The following is an 11,089-nucleotide window of genomic DNA, read 5'->3' on the forward strand; positions in this document are numbered from 1 at the left end:
AGACAGCACAGTAATGCCATTCCCATCCTGTCCACTCCTGGAGATCAGTTTCCTCATCCCGGGCTGGCCAGGACTATCTGGTTACCCAGAGACTCTTGGGAAACTCCCTGCAGCTGTTTCCAGGGGATTATTAAATGTCTCAATGAACACGTTCCAGCAGGCACCTTGCCAACCACTCACCTGGACCCTCCTTCACCAGGAACCTGCTGGATTCCAGGCAAACCCTGATAGGATAGGGCCCTCCTTCCTTATCTTGGCCTGAGAGAGAGATCATAAATGCAGAAGCTCAGAAAATCCTTGCTTTTATGTTGCCTTGCAACATAGAGCAGCAGGTGTAGCTCTGCTCTTCTCACTGCCCTGGGCTTAAGAGTGCCATTCATTCCTCCCCCAACCTGGCATGTACCTGCCCATTGGGAGACAGTCAATTGACCTGGTGGTCCTATTAATGTCTCTGTGGCCAACCTCTCTCTCTGGTGCTCTTTCCACCCTTACTTCCCTTCTGGGGGCTTCTACTGAGTTCTCTTCTACGCAGCCTATGCTAGCCAAATGGGGCGGGGCAGGGCAGGTGGGGGAGAGTTATAGGGCAAAGGCTACACAGCACTGTGGGACTGTTCTCTGTGGCTGGTTCCTGGGTTTGACCCCTCTTGGTCCTGCTGGCCCAGGCACTCAGGGTTGTCCTCTCTGAGTCCACGTTCCATTCCTGCTGATCCATGTGTCATTTCAGTGAGTCTGGCCTAGGAGTCTTCAGCTTCATACCCATCCTAGTGCCATGCCTTCATCAAACAACTACAGCAGTGCGCCACACCCTGAGCTGGCACCAGTCACAGCGGTTGTCCTGGGCAAGGTTACTGGGTAATACAGTCACCCCTCAGAAAGTGGTCCCTTCCCCTGCTTTAGCTGGAGGCTTCTGTTGAGGGAGTCAGGGCCAGTTAGTAGGTATGAGAGAGGACTCAGGAAACAAAAAGTCACGGAAAACATAAGTAAGGCCAAAAGAACAAACCTTTAACTAGAAAACTGATTACATACCCTAGAAGGGCTGGTGGGTGTTAAAAAAAATCCCTTTGAGTGGGTGGTCCTGTATTTCACATACCTTGGATACACACAGAAGCCCATCAAAAGCAAGAATTTGCTACTGGACTTAACGAAATTTAGAGTGAGTGAATTGGGTGAAGATAGTCAAAAAATACAAACTTCCAGTTATAAAATAGCTAAGACCTGCAATGTAGGGTTCAGATGGTTAATAATACTGTATGGTATATTTGAAAGTTGCTAAGAAACTAGATCTTAAACGTTCTCATCACAAGAAAAAGATTTGTAACTACATGTGGTAATAGATGGTAACTAGACTGATTGTGGTGATCATTTTGCAATATATACAAATATTGAATCATTATGTTGTATAATATAATATTATGTCATGAAAATAATATAATGTCATGTCAATTGTATCTCAATTTAAAAAAATATATGAAATTTATTCCTTAGCACCTTTGACATTTTCTAGTTGAGCACTCTAATTGGGGCACACAGAAAGGCTTGATCTACCCTAGGAATTACTAAATACTTTTTCTGATCTTTTGGTGATATGCTGGAACAGCAGGAAAAACAATTTTCTTCTTCAAAATTTTTAACTGGGGACTTCCCTGGTGGTCCAGTGGTTAGGAATCTGCCTTCCAATGCAGGGGACATGGGTTCGATCCCTGGTTGGGGAATTAAGATTCCACATGCCGCAGGGAAACTCAGCCTGTGCGCCACAACTAAAGAAGCATGCACATGGCAATGAAGAGTGTGCATGCCACAACAAAGGTCCCACATGTCACAACAAGACGCAATGCAGCTGAATAAATGTTTTAAAAAATTTAAGAAAAATCTACCAAACAGTGCATGTTTACAAAAATGCGTACATATAAAGCAATGCACATTAAATATATTAGAATAGCCTCCTGTGGGGAAGAAGGTCATGAGAGTGGGGAATGGGGATAAAAAAGGAAATAAAAGGAAAAACAAGACTATTAAAAAATTTTTTGTAGCTGATCTTAACCACGTTCCTTAGCTGTTCCCCATGAAGTGAACCATTTTTCTGAAGGTGAGAGGAAGGGAGGAAGGTACACACTTTGACTTATGACAGTCGGAAGCAATTTCTGACTGCTCAGAACGCACAGGTGTAGATGACAGGGTGGAAATCTACAAAGAAGCTAGAGATGTTCTTAGTGAAGAGTGATTCTGGATATAATGTGTGTCTGGGTCTGTTCCCAGTGACCACCCCACAAACCCTCCTTTATCTGTAAATGGCATGAGTAGCACTGGAAGATTTTTGAATGAAAATCTTGCATTGAAATTGGATTTGTCTTTTGATGTGACTGTAGATGTGTCAGCTTTGGGAGCAGAATTCCAAAACTGTAAACACTGAATTTCCTCTCGCATCTGCCCAGCGCTGCTCCTATCCGTAAGGGTCTGGGAAGTAACAAGCAACATCTCTGAGACTCAGTTTCCTCACCCCTAGAATGAGGTACTAAAACTGCTTTATTCATAAGGAAGTGTGTAGAGGACATTAGCATGCTACCCCCAGAGTCAGGGCCCCAGGCTAACAGGAACTGTCTTGCCTGGAGCTGCAAATTTTGGACAGCACAAATATTTGCATCATCACCAGAGAACAATGGGATCATCTAGGCCTGCACCACCTTGTGGAACTCTGTGACTCCGGGCAGCTCTTATCCTCTGAGCCTCCTTTCTTACACACAAAATGGAGACAGCAGTGCCAGCCTCATTGGCTCCAATGATTAATTGACAAGAGACTTGAATCACCTGGCACAGTGCTCGGAGCTCAGTAGGCCTTGGCAGTGCCAGCCCCCATGTCTCGCACCTGGTTGCTGAGGCTGGGGGTGGTTACCAGGACTTCCCTTCTCTCTCTGGGGCCCAGGCAGGTCTTATCACAGGCCATTTTGTGGCAGAGTGAGTCCTTACCCAGACCCTCCAGGTGGGGGCAGAAGAGCAACAGGAGGAAAGGCAGGTATGTGGGCCACAGCACTTTTTCCAGAGTGGGGAAGTGAGCTAGCATGGGAGCTGGCATGGGAGCTTGTAGTCAAGCAGGGCCAGCCCCACAGCCTCCAGGGCCCCCAGCTCCCCTACCTTCAGGAGCCACAGGGGTTAGTTCTTTGCAGGGCAGTGAGTGCATTGGTGGGGAAGGTGCTCATTCTCTCCTTTTGCAAAACCAGCTAATCCCAGGAGATGCTAGCAGTTTCAGGCAGCCAAAGTTAGGGGCTGGTGTTGCCTGGCACCCTCCACATTAGGGTTCTCAAACTCAGCAGAAAATTGCAGCATACCCCAGTCCTCTGTCCTGTCTTTTCTTCCCTACTTGGGCCAGTTCGGGCTCTGGGCTGAGCACACAGATGTACCTCTGTGAGCCTTCTAGGGCCTCTCTTCTCTCTCTTCCCACCCTGTTCTCTGTCTTCTACCTTCACATCCAGCCCCCAAGGCACACTGGAGTCACATAGGAGTTAAATAAATTACGACTCGTGGAGCCCAACCCCAGAGATGGGTTTAGTTGGCTGAGGGTGTGGCCTAGGCATCGGGATTTTTAAAAACGCTGCTGAACACAAAGTGGTAGGCACCGACCCCCATCTTTATGTCAGTGCCATGCATGCACACATCTGGACACACTCCTGCCCTCCCACCTGCTCTCTGCTCCGTCTCCTTTGTTCATTGCTACTGCTTTGCAAACTCTCTGTATGATCAAGCCACTCAAGATGGTGGACCTGTTGCTCTCTGTACATTCCCTGATGGACCAGTGCCTACTTCATGTAGATCTTAGGCATATGATTGACCTTCCTATGTACTTGCTCCAGGCCCCACCTGGTGATAGTTCTCATCAAGAGGGAGGTGAGGGGCGTGCCCGCCTATTAGTTTCCCTGGTAACTAATGAGCCCTGCTGCTACTGCTGCTGCTAAGTCCCTTCAGTCGTGTCCGACTCTGTGCGACCCCATAGACGGCAGCTCACCAGGCTCCGCCGTCCCTAGGATTCTCCAGGGAAGAATACTGGAGTGGGTTGCCATTTCCTTCTCCAGTGCATGAAAGGGAAAAGGGAAAGTGAAGTCGCTCAGTTGTGTCCGACCCTTAGCGACCCCATGGACTGTAGCCTACCAGGCTCCTCCGTCCATGGGATTTTCCAGGCAAGAGTACTGGAGTGGGGTGCCATTGCCTTCTCCGACTAATGAGCCCACCTGATGTCAATTCTTCTGTAACTGGTAATCTCTCCTTCCACCAAACCCCAGGAGCAAAGACTGCTGCCATGTTTTATCCACCGTCTGCCACACACTATGGTGTGTCACTCCAGGACCTTGCTCCAGACAGGTAAGATTCCCCTCCCATCCATTAGACCATTGATGTCTCTATTGCTGACTCCTGGGCAAGTACAGGCCTGAGGTGTGGCCCAACACTCAACTTGCTCAGGGCACTGTCTGGATTCAGACCTCAATCAGCCTGTTCGAGCCCCTGAAAAGTGGGGGAAAGGGGTGATGAAGGAGGTCCAGTACCTGATGCTGAGGGCCAGAGGGGCACAGGAGAGGAGCCTGGTGGCAAGGAGTGTGAAAAGCAGAAACTATGAGGTAGGGGACCAGGCAAAAGGCAGGGTTCTTAGCCTGGAGTTTGCAGGTAGAGTTTAAGGCATCCATGAACTTGGGTGAGGAAAAAAAAGGATACTGTTGTTTGCACTAACCTCTAGCTGAAATTTAGCATTACATTCATTATAAACGTGGACAAAACCCCATGTACTATTACCTGTGACTTTGTCACTAGTGGAAATCACCGCCCCTTTTCTATGACAGAAGAGTTGTTGCCGACAATGGTTTTGCTCATCACTACTTCAGAATTGTTGCATGTGCATGCTAAGTTACTTCAGTCATGTCTGGCTCTGTGTAACCCACGGACTGTAGCCCACCAGGCTCCTCTGTCCATAGGATTCTCCAGGCAGACATACTGGAGTGGGTTGCCTTGCTCTCCTCCAGGGGATCTTTCTGACCCTGAAATCAAACCCACGTCTCCTGTATTGCAGGCAGATTCTTTACCGCTGAGCCACTGGGGAAGCCCATGGGCCTGCTTAAAGCCTCCACTAGGTCTTATTTCTGATTCGTTAAGAAGCGCACATATTACTCCATTGCAAATTTATTATTTAATATTAATTAATATTAACCGATTCACTATAATCGGTTCCCTTTGTAATTCTGTATATTTTATTTCATATGTTGAAAACATTCTGGAAAAGGGCTTCATTTTAGGCTGCACAGCACCCTCAAGGGGTCCCTGCCACAACAGAGGTTAAGAAACATGAAGTAGAAGATGAGGCGGGGGTGTTCAGAGACCAGGAGATGGGAGCCATGATTCCAGGGACTAGGGGTAGCCTCCCTTGGGTCCCCCACAAGAGCCACCTGGAAGTCTTGAGAGTTACCCATTCTGCTGGAAGACTTGGTCTGTGCCAGGCCTGGTTGTTCAGCTTTGCCTGGGTCCCCTGAGCCTGCCAGGGTCTGGAAGGAATTTCTTGACCTCAAGGTCCCACTCTCCATCCCAACCCCTGAGCCACGACACCTGGCTGCAGTTCTTGCCTTGCCCTTTCCTCAGATAAACTGCAATCTTGGCAGCCAGCAGAGCTGACCAACACAGGGAGGGCAGAGTCTGAGGAAGACCTGGGCCACCCAGAGACAAGAAGACCCCAGGGTGTGGCAGTTACCCCAAGACAGAGTCTAAGCATGGGAGGTGCAGTCCCAAGCAGGGAACTCTGAGCAGGTGAGCTGTGCTTGGGACCACGCCTCCCTGGAGATACAGGAGCTGCTGGGTCTTCCGGGGAGGGCTAGACAGAGTCTGGAGCTGGAGACAGGCTAAGAGTACAGGACTGACTTCCAGCATGGAGGGATGGGGAAAGGGGGTCCCTGCTCCCCTGCCCTTTGACACAAAGGAGGCCCAGACTCATGTCCCTGTAGCTCAGACCCTCCAGCCAGCCTGCCCCTCTGCTCTTTTCACTCCCAGAGGCTACCTCAGCCTTTCCTTTATCATCTAAAAGTGTTTCAGAATCCTACTCTCAATTGTAAAAGCCTAAATTAGAACAAATGACCTTACTTTGGGGACTTGAAATAAAAACATTACTTGATTTTACAGAACCCCGAGTATAAAAACCTGAAAGTTGTTTAAGCACGTCCACACTCTCCCCACCCCTCTCCAGGGCCTCCTCTAATCCCAGGTCTAATTAAAAAGCACAGTCAGAACTTCAGACCCCTCCCCCAAGTAGCCAAGCCCTGAATTAGTTTCCTCAGGTTCAAGTTTCTGACCTTTAGACTTCTTGCACAAAAATGATGTTTCCCCATGAGAAAGAATCCAGGCTTGGGGATCCCTAAGCTTTGTTTTCAAACTCACTGAAGAAAACTGAGCTGCATGTCTCTCCTTCGTGGGTTCTGCTGTGCTTGCCTCTGGCTAGTGTCCCTGGAGGGGCTGCAGTCTGGGAGGTGTGAGGTTTCAGGTACCCCTGAGCCCCCTGACATAGGCAAATCTCCATCCTGGGTCCAGCACCTGCTGAGGACACAAAGACAGGGGTTTGCAGGAAGTGGGGGAGGAGTTAAGCCTTAAGGAGGAAGCTGGCCTCACAATAACAAAGCCTCCCAGGTGCATCAGACCTCCTGTGCCCCTGAGAAGGGTAGAGGTGCTCGGTCTGAGCACGTATGTGCCTCACTGAGAGCCATATCAGCAGGAGGATATCCCACTGAAGAACAGCTTCTTGCCCCACCCTTCTGCCTCACCCTCCACCCTGCTCTTGGGTCTGGTCTCAGCCCTCCTATGCTCAGAGATGGCTCCTAACCAGACCATCCAGTTCTTGAGGGCCCACCCAGACAACCACTTTGCCACTTTTTTTTTCTCCTTGCCACTTTTGATTAGAAATTTCTGGTACTTTAGATCTAAGAACACTGAGTGGAAAGGACTCAACTGGTCCTGAGAGTGGGGTGAGCAGAATAGGAAAGGGGAAAGGCATTCAAAGGGACCATCTTAGGCAAAGTCCTAGCCTCCACCTGATTCTGGGGGGAAGTGTGGTGTGTAAATTACCATTGAGAGTTGACTCAACCTTGAGGAAGGGAAATTTAGCTTTCCTCCACTAGCAGTTCTTGGGTACAAGCTGCTCTGGAGGGACAGAAACACTTAGGCATTTCCAGTTCACTCCAGAGCCCAAGGAACAAGGAAATCCAGATGCCAGCCCTTAGAAGAGGGTGAGTACACAGGACTGGTGAATGGGGGCCACAGGACCTGGGCAGAGTACCAAAAATTCCTGCTACACTGAGCAAATAATTGGAATAAAATTCTCCAAAAGACAACAGGTGCTCAGTGGGGCACAGGATCCCTGAGTGGGAAGGAAGGTCAGAGGTCGTTACAAATGGACTCCCAGCTTCTGCTCCACCCTCTCTGAGGGAGAATCCCTTCCTCTCAAAGGTTTAACCTTCCGAATTGTCATCTTCTCTTGAGTCCACCAGAGTATCCTGTCCTCCAGTCTGTGGAGTTGACTGACTCATAAGCTGCTAGAAGAGTTTTAAGCCAGTATTTTCTCGGATGACTACTATGACCCAAGTACTCACCTTGCCAGCACCCCTGCATATCCACTCTAGTCGACTTTCAGGAAAGAGATTATCTGGCATGCAGAATTTTTATAAATCTTGCCACTGTTCCCTTTCTCCTTGTTCACAGGTTTTAACATTGACCTGCAATAGACATAAAAGCTTCTAGAATTTGCTTTTCTGGCTTTCTAGATAATGGGATATTTGTTTCCCTCGTCTCCCTTGGTGCCTGTACCCCAAAGGCTCTGGGGGAAGGACTGTACCTGTTGTGTTCAGCACTGAGTCTCCAAAGTTTCTCCTGGTGCCCAGAAAACAGGAGGAGGTGCTAAGTGACTATGTGTTGAGCAAAACTGATGTCACAGGGCAGTTTTTGTAAAACAAAGTGTGAAGAATGAGCTTTGCCTCAGCCTCAATTCCCTGGAAAAGTCTGAGGCAAAAGTTTAGATGTTAACACTTTTGGGGGGGAGTGAATCACCGGGTAGCTTGAGTGAGACAGGCAAAGAGGGAGGGAAGGCAGAAGTGAGTTGGCCATAGCACTGTGATAAGCACAGCGATTGCTCAGCTGCATAAGACATCTTCAGAGAGGCCATAGGAACCACCATGATGCCAAGAAGTCTGCCTCAGGGGAGGGAGGGAGAAGAATAGATCCACAGGATCCCACCTCCTAGTTGCTGTGTTTTCTGGGTGGCCTTACCAGGTGCTTTCTAGCCCTGCATTATGCGTGCTGCGCCCCGACCCCACCCCGCCCCGGTCTCAGCAAACACTGGAAGAGCTGCATCTCAAGACCATGGTGGTATACAGCCATGGTGGTCTATGGCTGCAGCTTGTAGGGTAAGCCAGGCAATAGGCAGAAGCCAGTGGCACTCCCCACCTGCTCTCCTACAGCCCGCAACTCTGCAGGCTGCCCGGGCTGGCCAACAAGTAAGCAGAGATGCCAGGCGGGCTTGCAGCTTCTTGCGTCTCCATGGGAACAAGCTTCAGAATAGGAGGAAAAGACAGGCAGCATGAATTGGGGGTGGGGGACGGGTGTGCCACAGGGCTTCCCAGGTGGCTCAGTGATAAAGAAACTGCCTGCCAAAACAGGAGACGCAAGAGACACAGGTTCAATCCCTGGGTCAGGAAGATCCCCTGGAGGATGAAACGGCAACCCACTCCAGGATTCTTGCCTGGAGAATTCCATGGACAGAGGAGTCTGGTGGGCTATAGTCCATAGGGTTTGGACACGACTGAGTGACTGAGCATGCACAGGTGTGCCAAAGGGTCAGGTGGTTGGGCAGGGGTCTCTAGGCAGACCTGGCCTGTACCACAAGGCTGTGCCCAGTTCAGCAACTCTCTCCTATGAAGATCCAAACACTCACTGTGCCTCAAGGATGTGGGGGTATCAGGCTGCAGCCAACACTGACCAACACCTGCTATTAACATTTTGTTTTCTAGTCTCCCTCTCCTGGAGCTACAAGCTTACTAGGTTCATTGTCTTTCTTCCATTTTATTGTAGGTGATGGTTTTATCAAATATACTCATGTATAACAGCTTCTACAATCATCTTCCTTGCCCCATAAGTCAATGCCACAAAAGTCAGATTTTATTAAGATAACCTTCATCTCCCAGCAGCAATTTTTGTACCAAAGTATGCTAGATTATGACAAAATCTGAATGACATGAAGTAACAACGGTTTACTTCTTGTTTAAGTCTTATATATCTATTGCAAGTTGCTGGGTCTTCTTCACTTTACATCTTCTCACTTCAGGATATAGGCTAATGAAGTAGTCTTGATCTTGAACATTGCCAAACTCAAAAGCGAAAGTATTGATCTAGAGGGTAACAAATCAGCAATTAGATAGATGTTCTGGCCCTGAAGTGACATACAGTCGCTCATAAGAGTGGCCGAAACGAGTCATGTAGTACCCCACCCAACCACAAGGGGGCTGTGAAACAACGAGGAGCCCTGAAGGCAAAGAGCAGGAAATACTTGGTCAACAACACAATTCACCTGCCTATGAACTATGTAATTGAATGTTCTCTGGAACTAGGGAATAGAGGCCTAGCTTTACTAGAGTTTCAGACCCTCATAATCCCATTTCCAGACTTAAGACACTGCTAACCAGTTTTAACAGCACAAGTATACACTATGCACCATTTTCCTAGTTTTTCACCAAAGAACTTGTGGTGATTTTGCCAGGTAACTGTGCCAGGTAAAGAAGAACCTCCAAAACTTTCAGTTACAATTGACCCTGGCTCGATAAAACCTCAAAAAAAAAAATAAAATAAACCCTGGAGTCAATAAAACCAATTCCTTGATATGTAGACCACCAGCTTGGTCCTCCAGTCAGGACTTTAAGAGCATCAGGTGATTACTGAAACTTCGGCCACTGTCAACAGCAGGACCTATGAAGCAGCAATCATCGGTCATTTCCCCAGTTTCTGATTGTGTAGATGCAGCAGATGACCTGACTGCCATGGAACTGCTCCCTGACTTAAAGAGTAAGTCTATTGTAATAGGAAAAGCCAAGTAGAAGCCACTGGAGCATCCCTTCTGGCCTAAGAGGAAACAAAAAAGAAGTTAGCTCCTTGCTTCCTATGGTTTGAGACTATTGGTGTTGCGTTTGTTTTGTCTCCTGTGCCTGAGTGATTGCTACCAGCTAGCATGAAGACTGCCTGCAGCCAGGGGAGGTGAATCTGAGAACCCAGCAGAGACTAGGGGCATGGCCGGTACCCAAAGATGGCCAATAACCAGAGATAAAATCCAGGGCATATTCAGAGAGTTCTTTCTATGGAGGAAGTGAGACACCTCATCAAGGGCAGTAGAAGGAGCAACTTCACAAAATAAAAAAATAAAGACAAGGGGAGGCAGAGACTTCTTAGGAAAGGAGTCTGTCCTTCTATAACTGGAAAATCACCTTATACAACGCAATGCATGATAACACTTCATCAAAATATCTCTATTTTTCCAACTTCTGTTCATCATGAATATATATATAAAACTTTTGAGGTATAGAAGGAATAGTTATATCTGTGTTCATCTAGTTTAATAATTTACTCATATTTTAAACCATAGTTTAAAGTGATGTTTCAATCTATAAATGTTTCTTTGTTCCATTATGCTTTTTGTGAAACAACTCAGTGTCTTTATTGGTCCTAGGGCCTCCTGTTGAGTCATCCAACAGGTTTCTTGAAAAAGGTCATTTCTTAAGAACAGAAAACCAAAAAAGCCTTGAGAATTCCAACTCCCCACTTTCCATCAAAAAGGTCTCAAGGAAATAAGTTTTCACATGTTACACTTATTAAAGGTGGAAATGGGGACCACTTGACCACTCTGTGGAGGTGTGAGACTAGTGTAACACCAGGGGATACCCAAAGCACTGTCTACTGAAGGGTGGGAAAAGCAATGACCCTGGGACTTGTGACATGGTCACAGTAGGTTAGGTTATGAACAAAGGATCTAAAAAAATTTCTTAGGTTAAAAAAAAAGAGGTGGTACTTCAATAGGTTAAAGGAAATAAAA

This window comes from Giraffa tippelskirchi, chromosome 2 (assembly GCF_054371585.1).
Source record: "Giraffa tippelskirchi isolate mGirTip1 chromosome 2, T2T-mGirTip1v1.2.pri, whole genome shotgun sequence".
Taxonomy (NCBI): Eukaryota; Metazoa; Chordata; class Mammalia; order Artiodactyla; family Giraffidae; genus Giraffa; species Giraffa tippelskirchi.